Here is a 13,166-nt window from a genome sequence, read left to right as displayed (position 1 = left end):
GGTGGGTGGACTCTCTCTCTCTCTGGGCTTTCCTCCCAGGGTCCTAGCTCTGCTCCTGGGGCTTTCTCCCTGCACAGGCTTTCAGGGGCTGAGGCTTTACCGTCTCTGCTCCCTGCTCTTCTCCTGGAGACCCAGCCTTATTCTTTCAACTTGCCAGCTGTGCGGCTGTAGATGAAGGAGCCCGCTTGACATTGTTCTTGCCCACAAAGGGCTGATTCATCCAAAGCAGTGGGCTGAACACCCGGGCTGAAGGAAGCATTTCTAAGAAGCAGGAGCCAGAGCCAGCCTGGCAGGAAACACTGTGTTTAAATAGCAAAATTCTCATTTATTCTGCCTGCCTAATGGTGCACAGCCAGTCAGTGGCAGAGGGGGGCTCAGAACCAGATGGGTTTGACTTTGAACCTTGCTCACCTTCCCATCTTCATGCTTCCTCCCACAGACTTTTCTCAGTGGTGGTCTGCAGTAACCATGTCTGTGTCCCTTGTCCCCTGTCCCCTGTCAGGACACTCTTCAGGAAGGCCCCAGTCTCTCTCGATCGCCCAGGAACGGGGATACCTCTGCTGGGTCTGTGCCCAGCAAGAAGCTTCTGGGCAGAAAGCCCTCCTGGCCAACACCAGCTATGAACTCCCTGGCTTCCCAGGCAGACTACCCAATACACAGAATCCTTCCTGCTTGTCCCTGAGAACCTGCCTGTTGGAATTTATGCTGGTGGGGGACAGACATGGGGAGTGAGAGTAAATGACACTCAGAAGGGTAAGCTTTGAGCCCCCTGCTGTGTAACTTGAGCAAGCCCCCTCCCTTTTCTGGGCTTTGCCTTCCTCCTTTGCAGACAGGGAGCCCTGGGCCAGATCAGCAGCTCCCTAGAGGCTGCCGGCTACATCGACATCCCAGGCTGGGAGCCTGCCAACGTTTGGCCCGGGAAGAGGTGTAGGCACTGGTGTTTTTTAGAATCTCCCGAGGGGATTCCAGCGTTCAGCCAGGCTTATGAAACTGGCTAGATAATAGTAATTTCTTCTTTGGATTAGTGAAAAGATTGGGAGTTTACCCAATTTTGTGTGCGTTGTCTTATTTGATTGTGATGAGGGATGGGGAGATGGGGATTCTGGGCTCTGCTTAGGAGACGAAAACACCAGTGCTTAGGGGGTTTGAGTGACTCACTCACGTCCACACAGGGGGAATGTAGCAGAGCTGGGTTCCAGAGTGAGACATTCTGATTCCAAATTCTGGCTCTTCTTATGACACGAGGAAACCCCCTCCATCGCCTCTTGAAGCCCTAACAGGTAGGGGCCAGCCCTGCCCAATGGACTAGCATCCTCCAGTGCAAGCCTTCTCCTGTTAGTACCATTAATAGAATAGTAAGAATACCAACAATACGGTTATAGTTTGCTGGGCGCCCACAACGTGCTGGGCCCCCCACGCTCATGGCTTCTTGAAGTTCTCCCAGGAACCCTGGCAGGTGGGTGTGCTGCCCTGGGGTTCACAGATGAGGAATTTGAGGAACAGAAAGGCTTAGAGATTTGCTCCATATCACACAGCTGGCTCATGGCAGAGCTAGGATTTGAACCTTGGTTTGTCTGATCGGTAAAGTCCAGGCGCCACACTGTCTGACCTGAGAAGCGTGGCAAGACTCAAGCCTTTCCACCGCCCGCCCTGGAGAACCTCTTGCCTTGGAAGTGACTGTCAGTTACTCCTGGGTATTGATGGCTTTCCGCCTTCCCTGGCAAGCCTCGGTTGAGCCCTGTGGCTGGGATTCAATTACACAATCAAAAAGACAAACAAATTAAAAGGAGAGCAGGGCTCTGGAAACAGCTTCTTCGATGACTGAAGAGCAAGTCTGCCTCTCTTCTTTGGCACGAACATCCCCCTATCTCTTGAATGCCTGGGTTTTCTAACAAACACCTGCAGTGAGTTAGGTCAGCACGGATGGTCAGGTATGGCTCATGGCCAAGCCAGAGTGGACCGTCCTTAGAGTAACACACATGTTACTTTCAAAGGGCCCTCAGGCTGTGTGTTTGAACCCAGAGAGTCTAAAAAATGGGTGGCATGTCAGGATCCTTTTCCTGAGGAGTTTGTTAGAAATTCAGATTCCACAGCCTTACCCACAGATACTGGTTGTGTAAGACCCTGTGGGGCAGGCCTAGGAATCTGTATTCTAAACACACTACCCCAAGGTGATTGTGATTCAGCTTGTCCCTGACCATGTGTTTGGGAAGCCCAAGTTCTCCCTGACTTAGATAAGGCTCAAGGTGGGGAGTGACTTGCTCGAAGTCACAAGGCAGGTTAGCGGGAAAGCTGGACTCTTTGTCCAGTGCTCTCCCCATGACTTCATCCTATTTTATTTTGGGAATTTAGTCCATAGAGCCAGAGATGTGAGATTATAGAAGCCAGGTATATTAGTTTTGCAGGACTCTTGTAACAAAGGACCACAAAGCAGGCAGCTTAAAAGTTTATTGTCTCAGTTCTGGAGGCTAGAAGTTCAAAATCAAGGTGTCGGCAGGGCCGTGCTCCCTTCGAAGTCTCTAGGGGAGGATCCTTCCTTGCCTCTTCCAGCTTCTGGTGGTTGCTGGCCATCCTTGGAGCTCCTCGACTTGTGACTGCATCCTTTCACTCTCTGCCTCATTGTCGCACAGCATCATTCCTGTGTGTCTGTGTCTCTGTGCCCAGTTTCCCTCTGCTTATAAGGACACTGGTCATTGGATTTGGGCCCACCCTAATCCACTGTGATCTCAACTAATTGTATCTACAAAGACCTTTATTTCCAGTAAGATCCCGTTTTGAGGTTCTGGGTGGACGTGAATTTTGGGGGGACCCTAGTCAACCCACAACATTAGGTAATACATTCTTTTACCCCAACTCTGCAAATAGCAGAGCTCTTTCCAACCTTCAGATGTCAGCGAAAAGCCGCCTCCCCAGAGAAGCCCTCCCTGACCACTCCATCCACACCGAGTGCCTCTTGCCCAATTATTCTTCAGTGCAGCCTCCTGTGTGCTTCCTACGTGTTGCGTTCCCGTGTGCTGTGAACAGCGATGGTGCCGTTATCTGTGTGTACCCCCAGACCTTAAACTCCTTGGGAACTGGAACTGTGTCAGTTCTGTTCTAACCAAAGTAGCCTGGGGCGGCCAGCAAGTGCTTGTAGAAGGAACAAAGGAGGAAATGCTTAGTGGGCTCTGGTCCCAGCCCTGCCTCATCTGCTGTGTGACCTTGGGGTCCCTGAGCAGCCTGGGGGAAACTGTCCAGTGGGGTCCTGCATTTCGAGAGGGGTTTGTTACTGTTCCCATCATTGTGACAGGTCCCGGGTGTTGGAAAGCCCCCCAGCTCCCCAGTAGATCCTCTCTTCCACCAGCCTTCTTTGGGGGCCTTGGAGGCTTCCTTGTCCATTCAACTAATTTGGATGATTTTGCTCTTCTCAGCATTTATAAACGCATTCCCTTTCTCCCCCACCTCCCCTGTCACCCCCCACCCCCCAACCAATTTTTTCCCCTTCCTCCCGTCTCTGCTGTTATGAAGTGAGGTCAGGTGTTCACGGTACCCAGCGAGTCTAATTACCCGGGAAAGTAATTAACATTTCTAATAGAAACTGCCACTGCTCATTCTCATCTGGGCCACACAAAAGCAACAAGGTAAAAGTGTTCCGTAATTAAAGGCTCGTTACTGCGGGCTCCCCATTCCATTCTGCAGCTAATAAGTCTTCCGCGGGAAATGAATGCGCTGAGCATCCCAGAGACGGACAGGGGCCCGGCTGGAAGCCTCGGATTGCTTCTCCTCCTCGCCTCCCACTCAGCCCCCTCATCTGGGGCCCCATCTTCCAGCTCCCACTCTGCAGTCTTAGAGAAAGGCTCATTTCAAGAAGGGAAGACTGAACAACCCATTAAAAACTCTGGGCTCTGACCATAAGGATGACTCAGTACAGCTTGGAAACATGAGGCTGAAGACTCCAGAGGGAGCAGGGGAGGGGCTTGGCAGGAGCTGTGGGAGGAGCCACCGCCATCTGGGGAGGGGACAGAATGGGGTCAGGGCATGGAGTCTCATTTCTCCGGGCTTTGTTGCATGATCTGGGCAAGTCACCTACATTTTCTGAGGCAGTTTGTTCGTTCAAAAAAGGGGACATATATTTTTTTTAATAATAATTTTTTATTATATTATTTTAGTCACCATACAGTACATCCCTACTTTTGATGTAAAGTTCCATGATTCATTACTTGCCTATAACACCCAGTGCACCATGCAATACGTGCCCTCCTTAATACCTGTCACAGGCCTATCCCAATCCCCCACCCCCCTCCCTTCTGAAACCCTCAGTTTGTTTCCCAGAGTCCATACTCTCTCATGGTTCATTCCCCCTTCTGTTTACCCCCCCTTTCTTCTTCCCTTTCTTCTCCTACTGATCTTCCTACTTCTTATGTTCCATAAATGAGTGAAACCATATGATAATTGTCTTTCTCTGCTTGACTTATTTCGCTTAGCATTATCTCCTCCAGTCCCATCCATGTTGCTGCAAATGTTGAGAAATCATTCTTTTTGATGGCTGAGTAATATTCAATTGTATATATGGACCACATCTTCTTAATCCAGTTATCTGTTGAAGGGCATCTCGGCTTCTTCCACGATTTGGCTATTGTGGACAATGCTGCTATGAACATTGGGGTGCATATGGCCCCTCTCTTCACTCCATCTGTATCTTTGGGGTAAATACCCAGTAGTACAATTGCTGGGTCATAGGGTAGCTCAATTTTTAACTTTTTAAGGGACCTCCACACTGTTTTCCAGAGTGGCTGTACCAACTTGCATTCCCACCAACAATGTAGGAGGGATCCCCTTTCTCCACATCCTCTCCAACATTTGTTGTTTCCTGCCTTGTCAATTTTTGCCATTCTAACGGGTGTAAGGTGGTATCTCAATGTGGTTTTGATTTGAATTTCCCTAATGGCTAATGATTTTGAACATTTTTTCATGTGTCTGTTAGCCATTTGTATGTAGAAAAGAGAACATACTTAACTGGATCGTGGGGCAGATGCATAAAGAGAAACTAATTCTTGTGGCTTAGTTTTAGTGAGCACTTACTGTGTCAGACTCTTTGGGGCATCTCACAGGTATTGACTCACTTAATTCTTCCAGCTAAGCCCGAGTTTAGGTCTGTGTATTATCCCCATTTCCCCCATGAGGAAATCGAGGCACAGAATGTTAGGGAAGTTGCTCAAGGTCATGGAGTTAGTAATCGGGTGAACCGGATTGTAATCCAGCCCTACATCTCCTCAAGCCCTGTCCTGTATCCGTATGCGATGTGCTTGTTTGAGACCAGCCAGGAGTGCTGCCGAGACATCTGACTGTGTCTCTAAAGCTGTCATGCAAAGACCAAGGTGACACTTCTGGTCTCCCAGGTTAGTTGCTGGGAAACCAGGTCATAGGAGGTGTCGATTCTAATCTGAGGGTGCGGGGTGCCCTTCTAGAAACCCATAGGTTGACAGTGGCATGTGAATCAAAGACAACAGGCTCTGAGGCCAGGGGACATGGGTTCGAGTCTTTGCTCTGTCACTTACTAGCTGTGCTACTTTGGGTAAGTTAACTGACTTCTCTGAGCCTCAGTTTTTCCCACCCATAGGATGGCGAGTCTTATAAAGTGGTTGTGATCATTATAGGAGATAATATCAGTAAGATGGCTGGCATGTAGAGGGTGTTCATGGTTCTCCCTCTTTATTTCCCCTCCTTTTCCTCACCTAATTTTTTAAAAAGGTTTTATTTATTTATTTGACAGAGAGAGACATCCAGCAAGAGAGGGAACATGAACAGGGGGAGTGGGAGAGGAAGAAGCAGGCTCTCAGCAGAGCAGGGAGCCCGATGCGGGGCTCGATCCCAGGACCCTGGGATCACGCCCTGAACTGAAGGCAGACGCTTAATGACTGAGCCACCCAGGCACCCCCCTCACATACTTTTCATTCATTCTGAGAATATCTTTTTGCCTGTCTACTCCATGGTGAGATCTCTTTTAAGCTTGGAGAAAAGAGTAGTGAAAAAGTCAAGGTCTTTGCCTTGTTGGAGCTTACAGATATTGGGGACATTAGTTAATGAATAGGAAAATGGCTATTATGTCATGTAACATCAGGTAACAAGAATTTCCCCCATGTGAATGGCAGAGATGGAGTGTTTGGCTAGCTTATGTCTCAAGTGCCATTTCATAAAGTTGTCATTCTAGTTGATGCTTTTGGACACCAGCAGCCAAGAGCCTTCATGGACACCGTCTTCCCTATAAACACGGTGCTTTGGGTTATGGGGGCATAGGAAGAGGAAGAGTGGGGGAAGAAATGATGGGTGGAGGAAAGGTTGAGACAAGGACTCCAATGGAGACAGCAAACAAACACAGAGAAAACCGGGGGCAGAGGAAGAACGAGATGAGACAAGGCAATGAGGCCAAGAGGAACAGGAAATGCGGGTGAGAGGCACAGGGGCTGGAGAGGGAAGGGGAAGAAAATTTGGGTCTCTGGAAGGCAGCGGTGTAACGTAGGCGAGTTGGTTTAACCTCTACGCTTTGTCCTTCTCATCTGTAGAGACGGCATTGCACGGTGTCCTTGTTATCTGAGCTGTGTCACAAATTACCCCCAAACTTGGCAGCTGGGGACAGTAGGTGCCTACTGCTTCACCGTTGCTTTGGGTCAGGGGGCTGACCCCAGGTTTCTCACGAGGTTGTAATGAAGGTGTCAGTTGAGGTTGCCGCCATCTTGAGACTGGACTGAGCGGACAATCCACTCATTATCAAGTGGTTGTGGGTAGGATCCAGGTTCTCGTGGGTGGCTGGATTGAGAACCTGTTTCCCACTGGCTGTTGGTGGGAGACCTCCCTCGGTTCCTTCCCACATGGGCTTCTCTACAGGGCAGCCCACAGCGTGGCAGCTGCTTCCATCAGCGTGAGCTAGAGAGAGCCAGAGTGGGCGAGTATGATGGATATCATCGTCTTCTTGTAACCCGATCTCACAAGTGACATCCTATCATCTTCATGCGAGTCACTAGGCCTGGCCAACACCCCAGAGGAGATTTCATGAGGGCGTGAATCCTGGGAAGCAGACGCCGTTAGGCACCGTCTTAGAAGCTGCCTATAGTACGTAACCTGCCAAGGCCGTTGTGAGGATTAAATAAGAAGATTCGGGAAAATCTTCTCGCACTGTCTGGTGCATAGTAATGTCCGAGGCAGTCCTTATTGCTGTTATTATTATGGTTTGATTAATGTTCATTGCTACTGTTCCTCTACAGATGATGGTGGAGAAGGAAAATGCATATGAGTAGCTAGAAAAGGGATGGTGTATCAGTTACCTAGTGACACATCGTGCTGCATAACGCACAACCCCAAGGGCACAGTGGCATCCTGCAATAAACACGCATTTTTGCGCACAAGTCTATGGATTGACTTGGAGGTTCTGCTGATCTGGGCTGGGCTTGGTGGGGGCTCACCTCCACGTCTGTGGGCAAGAACAGGCCAGTGAGGTGGCTTTGCTGCTGTGGGTGGGCTCTCCCTGGGGCCTCAGCAGGGACAGCTAAGCTGTCTTGTCTCTGCTGCACGTGGGCTCTCATTCCACAATGAGCTAGCCCTGCCTTGTTCTCACAGAGCCCTTTCAGACAGGCTTCCCAGACAGCAAGTGAAAGCCCATAGGCTTCTTGAAACCTGGGCTCCAGACTGGTACCCCCTCGCTTCGGTCACTTCTTTGGCTAAAGGAAGTCCCAAATGCAGTCCGGGATCTGAGGGTAAGGAACTCGATTGCACCCCTTTGTGGGAGGAGCTGTGAGAGGCACACATAAGACGAGGGGAAGAACTGGGGCCATTTTTTGCAACCAAAAAACTATAGATGGGAAATGAAAGAGATCTGGAATTTAAATGGTCTGCTTTCTAAAACATTTGGGTAATTCCGAGGGATTGGGTACTATTTCTGAGTTTTGGACTTCTTCTTAAGTTGTGCTGACATTGTATAAATGTAATACAATGATTTCCTAAAACCATTTGTTTGTGCGTTCATGCTCTCATCAAACATCTGAAACAGGAGCTGACAAATTCTTTCTGTAACAGGGAAGATAGCAAATACTTTAGGCTATTGGGCCATGTAGTCTCTTTCGTAACTACCCAACAGGAGTTGAGAGCAGGCATAGGTGACTTGTAAATGAACACACATGGCTGTGTTCCAGTAGAAGTTTCCATATGGACACTGAGATTTGAATTTCATACAATGTTCATGTGTCATGAAATATTAAAGTCTTGCTCTCCAATTATTTAACATTCTTAGCTTATGGGTTGTAAAACTCAGGTGGGGAGCCAGATTTAGCCAATGGGCCATGACCTTGTCCTAGAGTCCCTCCTGAGTGCCTGCCACACTGTAAAGGGTCAGAGAGCTGGTGTCACTCCATCATTTCCTTTTATCCTTACTGCAAGCCTGGATCTCTGAGATGAGAGAAAGAGTATCCCCCACAGGGATCGATCCTAGTGCCTTGGGACATGCATAAGGTGGGAGTGGACCTGTGGAAATGTCACTGTGTCTCCTGGCAGGACCCAGTGCAAAATAAAAATACAGGGCTCTCATTCAAAAATTAAGAATTTGAAAACAGTTGACAACAGATCATGAAACCAAGCCCAGACCCTGTATGACTGTGTGGGTCACACGCCCAGGGGGCCAGTCTTGGCTGTGGGCTTTGAGCTTGTTTTCTTGTACGTTAAAAAAACTGGCTAATAAGTTCTACCCCACAGACTTATTTTAAGGATTAAGCGGACTCATTATTGCCAACTTTTTTAGCATGTTTCCTGATAACGTAGTAGGTGAGCAAGAAAACTTCCACGACACATTCTGGCACTCTGCTCCAACTTCCGTCTGTTGCTGATGGTTTTAATGCCGGCAGGAGGTTTGGGCCAAGCAGCAGCTCAGCGAGGATTTGTACTTCCATTTTTAGTAATTTTTTCTGAAGGCTAAGACATCTGTTTGGATAGCCGGTACAAAACGAGACGTTAGGGATTTGGGCTCAGTTCAGCGTAATTTGGAAATAGCGCACCTGGTCTTCCATTTATAATATTTCTGCCTTTTTTGTTGGCTTTATGATTTAGATCTTAAATATTTCTCTGTGCGTTTTTTCCCTTCTTCCCATCCTTCTGTTGCAGTTTGACCAGATTATAGAGGATGGTGTAGACACTTGTCTCTTTAATTAAAGCCGTCCTCCTCCCCCAGGCCAGAACAGGTGTTATACAAATTCCTGGGTGACTTCTTTTTAAACAAAACTGAACACTGCACATAGACAGCATGCAAGAAATTCCTTCTGCTGGGACAATCTCCATCAAAGGTGTTGTCAGAGCAGTGACTTTAAACGTTGGAGTAGGAGCTGTTTCCTGGTATCCAAGTAAAAGGGGACAGAAATCCCTTTATTTAGTAACATGCTTGATTGTAATCGATAGGTTTGTTTCAAATATTTGCTAAGTCACTTATTGTGTATTCGAAAGCAGCGAAGGAGCATGGATTTCTCAGATGACTCTCAGAAGGTTGATCTTGGAGAATGCCCCCTACTTAATTTTTACAGGACAGACATGGGCTTGACAGCCCTCCAGGGCGGGGTGGCATCCATCCTTCCTCTCTGTGAAAAGGCAGAGACGGTCATTTCTAAGGCGCTGCTGTTTTAGCCCTTGACCTCAAAGAATAATCGGTGTCATCGCTTTACCATTCGCTACGTGACCCGTGCACGGCCTGCTTTATATAATTACCTATTTTACCTTTCACATGTGACCTATGGTCAAGGTCTTATTATCATTCCTTTTGACAGATGAGTAAATAGATTTGGTTAGAACATGGTAAATTGGGATGGGAAGACAGGTTGGCTAGCTTTTCTTTTTTTTCCCCCCCAAACCCTTTTTTGTTGTTGTTGTTGAGATAAATTTCACATAACATAAAATTAGCCATTTTATAGTGAACATTTCAGCGGCATTTAATGCATTCATAATGTGCAACCACCATCTCTGTCTGGTTCCAAAACATTTTATCACCTTGAAAGGAAACACTGTACCCATTAAGGAGTCACTCTGCCTTCTCCGCCCCCCCCCCCAGCCCCTGGCAACCAGGGATCTGTGCTCCATCTCTGTGCATTTAGGCTGGTCAGGTTTTTTTTTGTGTGTGTGTTTTGTTTTTTGTTTTCTTTTTGCCAATTTTCAACAAATTTATCTCATATCCAGAGAAAAAAAGGATGCAAAGAAGTAACGAACTCCCGCAACAATAACAATTAGGCTGGTCAATTTTTAACCATAACAGGACACTAACAGCTAACATTGATTTAGTGCTTAGGTATGGGGGGCACTGTTCTAGAAACTTTGCATGTATTAATCCTCTCTACCCTGTGCAGAAGATACTGTTACTGCCTTTGATTTACAGATAAGAGGATGGAGGCACAGAGAGGTCCAGAAAATCCTCCAAGGTCACACAGCAACCAAAGACCACAACCCTGGATTCGAACCCTGGGAGTCTGCCTCCAGATTCCCCTTCTTAACCACTGGGATGCACTGCCTTTCTGCCTCCTCGTCCCTCTCATGAGGGTGGGTAATATTTCCAGCAAATTCCCAGCCCGTGCCTCGTAGCCCATACACACAGCATGATTTAGTGCCTTGGTCCTTGGATGTGTACAGGGCAGGCTGCCTCAGTCCCCGCCTAAGTGTCAGCTGAATCCTAACCCTGGCTGTCAAATGACGGGTGCAGAGCTGCCGTGGAGGGATGTACAAAGGCTTGTGGAAGCCCAGAGAGGCGGAAAGACCAGTTCTTCCAGAAGAGTCCAGGAAAGCATTTGGTTCTCTTAGTTCTGTGTTTCTTTACACAAGACTAAAATTCAAAATGACATTTACTAATCAGGGAAGAGCAAGGATCTTATAGAGTCAAGGGTGGGCAAGAACCACGCACATAGCCTCGGTTCTGCCACTAACGAGCTGTGTGACCTTGGGCGGGTTGCTTCACCATTCTGAGCCTGTGTTCCCTCATCTTTAAACCAGGCTCTTTTGACCTGCAGACGTACGAAGTTCCTAGCATATTCTCGGACTCCACTGACGTTCTTAATAACTGTTTTAATGTCCTAATTAAGATCTATTTTCAGGAACGGAGCGGATAACTTCTTCATGCTAACGTATAAATAACAACAACATAATAGTAATATCTATTCACTGAGGTCTTATGATATGCCAGGGACTGTTTTAAGTGCTTCATCTAGATTTTATTTGAAGACTGGGAATATGCGGCTTTTTAAAAAACCAGTTTCTTATTTTAAACGAAAACAAAACAACTGAGTCGCATTTCACGAATCTATATTCTGTTGGGAAACCTAGTCCCGTGATTGGAGAAGTCTGTGAAAAATACAACAAACATAAGAAGGTCTCCATAGTCAACGGGGTTAGGGACACCGTACGTATTCTGTGCCCGTGGTTTCTCAACCTCACTGCATGCTGGGATCCCCAAAGGGTCTTCAGCGTCTATCTGTGCTTGACTCCGACTCCACAGGTCCCGATTTAAGTTCCCCTGGGCATCAGGGGATTTTCAAGCTCCCCAGGTGACTCCAGCGGGCGGCAGAGCGGGGACGGTGGCTCTACCCCCCTCTTGATTCATCACTGTGCTTAGCGGAGCATTCAACGCTTTGAGGACTTCATCCAGTTTTTAAATTTGTATTTTCTGATTGTAGTTTTGTTTGCACTCAACCAGACGTAATTTGGAAAGCCCTCTCTCTATCCCTTTCTCCCTTTCCCTGTCAAAAATTATGAACTATTCAAACAATATGTGATGCCCCATCCCACCCCGTTGCCTTTTGGATGCATCCCNCCCTTTCTCCCTTTCCCTGTCAAAAATTATGAACTATTCAAACAATATGTGATGCCCCATCCCACCCCGTTGCCTTTTGGATGCATCCCCTGGCTCTCCCTCTGCTCCGTCCCACCTCTGAGGCACTGGCTCAGCCTTGGACCTTCACACCTGCCGTTCCTCTTTCTGGGAAGTTCTCCCCCAGCCATTTCAAAGCTCACTCTCTTCTCCCTGCAGGTTTTGAGTCTTACATCTCTTTTCCAACCACATTTTTCCTGGTTTTCAACTTTCAACCCTCTCCCCCTTTGCTTGACGCCTTTATTCTGTATCGACTTTCCTTGCTTTATTTTTCTTCTCACCGCCTAACAATTTAAATAAATCTCACTCCTTCATTTAATGGCAGCCCATCTTCACTTATGTCAGCTCCAGAAGGTCAGCCCTCATTCACAGCTGTGTCCCCAGTGCCTAGGGCAGTGCCTGATACCCAGCAGGTACTCAATAAATACTTGTGGAATGAATGAATGAGTAAATGAATGAATGAAAAGTATTGAGAATAAAATTACAAAGAGCTGTGCATCCATCACCTGGTTTAATGAGGGTTGGCATTTTGCCCATTTCTTCCGATTCTTTCTTTTCTAAAGAAAGAAAATGCTCTAAATACTGCTGGAAGCCCCCTTGTTCTCCTGCCCCTGTCCCCTTCCTACCTTCCAAGAGGTGACCCTCTTCTGAATTTGGTAGATAATGCATGATTTTATACTTTTATAATATATTGCATACTGTTCTGGGGGGGTTTGCATTTTACATAAACTAAATTACCATCTACAATTTGCTTTTTATATCAACATTATACTTTATTCATGACACATGCAAACTTAATCTCCTCATTTTAAGACTGGTATAGAATCCCATTGTATGACTATACCATGATTTATTTATTATTTCCCCTCTAAGTGGATATTTAGGTGGTTTCCAATTTTTTGCTACTATCAACAGTACCACTGTGGACCCCCTTGGGCAGGGTCGTCTGTGCACGTATGTGAGAGGTTTATTTATTTATTTAGATAGAGAGATGATAGATAGATAGATAGATAGATAGATAGATAGATAGATAGATGATAGATAGATCTGGGAGGTGGAATGGCTGGGTCTTAGGGTATGTGCATCTCCAAATTCACTAAGTGTTACTGAATTTCCCACCAAAGTGGCTGTGCCGATTTGTGCTCCTCTCTGTAATGATTTTTGCCGATCTGGTAGGGAGTGAGTTGATATCTTTTTTTTTTTTAATTTTATTTTATTATATTGTGTTAATTACCATACAGTACATCCCCAGATTCCAATGTAAAGTTTGATGCTTCATTAGTTGCGTATAACACCCAGTGCA

At 46.9% G+C, this 13,166-nt stretch overlaps 1 long non-coding RNA gene across 1 annotated transcript in view; it reads left to right on the top strand.

The window, feature by feature from the left end:
• Nucleotides 1-1,251: 1,251 nt before the first annotated feature.
• LOC117796297 overlaps nucleotides 1,252-13,166 on the top strand; it is a 14,473-nt gene continuing 2,558 nt past the window's right edge. The window contains exon 1 of the long non-coding RNA XR_004620694.1: nucleotides 1,252-1,280. This is a non-coding gene — a long non-coding RNA (uncharacterized LOC117796297). The remainder of the gene's footprint in view (nucleotides 1,281-13,166) is intronic.

The sequence above is a fragment of the Ailuropoda melanoleuca genome, chromosome 15, assembly GCF_002007445.2.
Source record: "Ailuropoda melanoleuca isolate Jingjing chromosome 15, ASM200744v2, whole genome shotgun sequence".
In the NCBI taxonomy this organism is placed as follows: domain Eukaryota; kingdom Metazoa; phylum Chordata; class Mammalia; order Carnivora; family Ursidae; genus Ailuropoda; species Ailuropoda melanoleuca.
This window is presented reverse-complemented; position numbering and strand designations above follow the sequence as displayed.